The following is a 3,950-nucleotide window of genomic DNA, read 5'->3' as shown; positions in this document are numbered from 1 at the left end:
TATTTATCATTGTTCTAAGGAAATCTGAAAATGTCAATTATTAGCATGAATTTTACCATTTGTCTTTATACCGTGCAATGCAGTTTTAAACGCAACCATCAGAGCGTTTAACTTGTATGCAGAATTACTGAAATGACACAGCTCTGTTTGTCGGTTCGCCTCCAGCCACCAGTAGAGACAAAACTAGCCGGACTGGGGAGCGCTGGAGGGGGAGTTGAGGACCCCGTCCCCGGCTCTGAGCCGCGAGCGCCCCTGCCCACAGCCCTGCCCTCTGCCCACGGCAGACGCGCGACCCCAGGGGTCAGTGCCCCCCAGCTCTGGCCAGATCTGGCGCCTGCAGGGGGGCGAGGGAGGACGGAGGAAGGGGACCGAGGGGCGGGCAGCTGAGGACACGCGGCTCCACCGCCCGGGCTCTGCCGTCCGTCGACTTCATCACAGACACACGGGGAGGCAGCGATACGGAGCGCGGAGACGCAGCCCCCGCTCGTCCGAGCGCAGCGAGGCCGTCCCCCCGTGCGGCCACCGGCCCCGCGGACCCCCACCCCCCGGGCTCGCCCCGGCCTCGCCCCGCGCCCACCCGCCTGCGCAGCGCTGGCCCGAAGGGCGCGCCGTGTCCGTGATGGACCGGAAGACGCAGGCGCCGCGCGAGCGCTGCTGTGGGCTGAGCTCCGGCTCGAGGCGCGTCCCAGCTCCCGCTCATCCAGGGCAGACCCTGTGTGTGTCCTGTGCTTTGTGCGCTCATCCTCTGCCTCGCTCCGACCAGGGATTTGGGGCAGCTGCTCGCCCTGGGAATCCGGAGCCCCCCCAGGACCGTCCCCTCCCTCGAAGTGTAGACGGCGTGCTCTCTGACAACTACTGGGAAGGGACCTACCTTCTGTGCGGTGTCCACACTGGTAACACCTCTGTCTGCACGGTGAGCTCTGAAGACCATAGCTGACGTGTTGCAGACCCTGCGGGGAATCGCCTTTGTGGCTTAGGGGCGTCCTGCCTCTCACGTTTTTCCTATTTTTACACCCAGAAGTTCACTTCCGCTTCCATTCGTTCTCTTTCGAGCGTCATATATTTCAAATTGCACATCGTGGCAGCGTCTGTCCGCATGTGTGAGAGACAGTAGACAAGCTGCACCCTGACCGAGTAATGCGATGCTGCTGTCTCCCTCCGCCCGGCTCCTTCTCGGGCCTCCCATCTCAGTGAGGCCTGGACGGCAGGCTTCAAGGGAAGTGCTCAGCCCTCAAAAACTCACAGCATCACCAAATAAATAGACATCTCTCTGCTTTGCCGAGAGAGACCCCAGGCCAGGGCAGTGCCGTTTCACACCAACAGGAGCCTCTCAACAAGAGGCAGGGCAGATGGCAACCCTGCCCCGGGGAGTTCACCTGCTCACAGCCCTGCGGGCTGTTTGGGAAGTAAATAGGGGCGAGGAGAGAAGGGTTGCCGGACATTCTCTGCAGCCCCCGGCTGCATGCACCTCTGTTAAAAGTCACCTGCCTGATTCTGCTACAAAATTTAGATAAGTTGAAATTTTGATTGTTTAGAAAGCAAATCCACTGCAAAGGGGTGAAAATGCAGGTTAAGGAGGCAGAGAGCAGGTGCGGAGCAGGCCTGGGGCAGTCACTGGCTGCCCAGGATTTTCACACACCGACAATGGTACTATTGGGGGCGTGACATGGGGTGAATTAGGGCAAATTGGGACTTTGATGGCATAATTTGGAGCCTAGCAAAAAAAAAATACCTTGCATTTTCTTTATTATTATATAGTCATGATAAGAAAAATATTGATTTTGCATAAAACTTCCGAATATCTTTTAAAAAATCTCCCTGTGAAACTTGTTTTAGAAAATGTAACTTCTGTACATCAAGATTCATCCTTGAAATGGCCAGGTGTAGGTCCTGATTGCGCCTTTCTGATGATGCTGTCAGGTCCTGATGCCACCAGCAGTGAGAAACCGCACACAGAGAGGATGAAAAGAGTTTAGAGCCACTTTTACAACCGGTTTAAAGTTAAACGTTGGTATTTTATCTAAGAGTTTTGTACCTCCCTTGCTTTCCCTGTAATAAAAATTTTTAAAATTTTTACAAATTTTATCCTGGTAAGAACACTTGCCACGGGACCGGCCTCTTAACAGATCTTAGGTAACCATATGGCATCGTTCCCTGCGTGTTGTTCAGCACGTGGAGGAACTGGAGCCCTTGAAACCTGCTGGTGGGAATGCAAATTGCTGGCATTTCTTATGATAATTTCAATGGATTTAGAAACCAAACTTTTTCTCGGCATGGGAGGCATCATTTGCAATGTGTATGTGCATTTTGAAACAGTCACTTGGTGGCTGGCTGGGAGGTACTGAGGGCCCATCAGCTGGAAACGGGAAGCAGGGCTGCCCCAAGACCCTGGCTGGCCTCCTGAGCCTCCCGCCCCTCACTGGGTACCAGCACACCCATCTCCTGGAAGTTCTGTTACTGAACCAGGTTCGTTTTTGCCCGCCGCCCAGAAAGCCAAACACTGAGACAACGAGATTGCAGCAGAGAGAGAGTTTACTCACAAGGCAACCACGCAAGGAAGCAAGAGCATGAGCCTCAAATTTGCTTCCCAGAAACTAGCCACTCAGGGATATTTATGGGATGGGGGGCAAGGTGGCCTGAATTGTGGAGAGAGGAGATTGGAGGTGAGGGGAGGTGAGGAGAGGTTAGGTGATTGATGGTCTGTCCAAGAGTAGTCAGACTTCATGCTTCTTCATGGGACCCATGTTCACAAAATGGCAGCGTTAGCATGATCTGAGGGTGGAGGTTTTAGCCGCTTGACAGCAGGTCACTTATCAGACATCTGCATGGGCCCGGTTGATGAGTTGGTTGATGAGTTGGTGGTCTCCACCTGCCTGAAGTGAACAAGGAGTTCTAATTCCTGAAAACTGGCTCACACACCCATTACCATGGAGACCCAGGCTCCAGGGAGATGCTATCTGTAGGAGCCTAGTGGGAGTCAGATAGCATATTGCTTAAGTAGCACAGTTAACAATGGGCAGGTTAAACAGCTAAAAGCTATAATCAGTAATTGCAAAAAGGAAAAAACTTTAGTTCCTAGCTACTTAATCATCAATGGCTAACTCTCTGCTGATTTCCGTTCCATGGGCCCTCGTCCATGCCAGCTGAGTGTGCTCTGCCCAGGGGCCAGGTGACCATAGCCTCTTGGGTGTGCTGTGTGCAGGAGGAGGGCCCACAAAGCCCTCTGTCACCCAACTACCCACGGCCCACAAGGCCCAAGAGAAAACAGATCTCTGGGGCAGGCGAAGCCCTGAGGCACCTGCCCGGGTCTCTGGCAGTCCTCACCTGGCACCTGTCTGCTCACACAGGTGGGCCGAGGATGATGCACTGGGAGACTGCACCAGTGGGGACCGAAGAGGCGGAGCCCAGGGTCTTGGTGTTACAGGCACATTGGATTCTTGTTGTCCCTTGGGATGGATATCAACAGAGAGAACAAAAGAGAGTAGAAAAGCAAAAGTTTATTAGCTTGTGCACAGGAGAGGCACAAGGGAGCCGGTGCAGAAAGGAAAGGGCAGGTGACTGGCTCCTTAGGGAGCGGGACTGTGGGGCTTTTGTTAGGCAAAGCCTGGGGAGGAGGGCCTTGTCATGGCATGTGGAGGTGGGGTTGTGCTCTCGCCTGCACTGTTCAACATGCCGCCACATGCGTTCCATGTATCATTAGCATGCTAGCTCTCCACCCCCTGGGTGTGATTTTTACTCTGCTAATGGGGCCAGGGTCACCTTCAGACAACTCCTGGGTGCTAGGGTGCATGCCTAAATCCAGGAGCGTCCAGAGGCTATGGAATGTGGATCTCGGTGGTCTCTATCTGACTCTTACCTTGAGGATTTGTTACCGGCCTTATCTTGTTAGGCCAGGGCCCTGGGGACAACCCTGTCTTGTTACACTGGTTCCTGTCTCTGTGGCAGTTTTA

At 53.9% G+C, this 3,950-nt stretch overlaps 1 long non-coding RNA gene across 1 annotated transcript; it reads right to left on the bottom strand.

Annotated features, from left to right (window-relative positions):
* Positions 1–2,516: 2,516 nt before the first annotated feature.
* Positions 2,517–3,446, bottom strand: LOC139080501 (uncharacterized). Its single transcript, XR_011535051.1, has 2 exons — positions 3,325–3,446; positions 2,517–2,873 (listed from the first exon to the last, which is right to left on the bottom strand). It is a non-coding gene; the product is annotated as an uncharacterized lncRNA (long non-coding RNA).
* Between the last annotated feature and the right edge of the window lie 504 nt (positions 3,447–3,950).

This window comes from Equus przewalskii, chromosome 30 (genome assembly GCF_037783145.1).
Source record: "Equus przewalskii isolate Varuska chromosome 30, EquPr2, whole genome shotgun sequence".
Taxonomy (NCBI): Eukaryota; Metazoa; Chordata; class Mammalia; order Perissodactyla; family Equidae; genus Equus; species Equus przewalskii.
The sequence above is the reverse complement of the archived record's forward strand: the minus strand, read 5'-3'. Positions and strand labels throughout refer to the sequence as shown.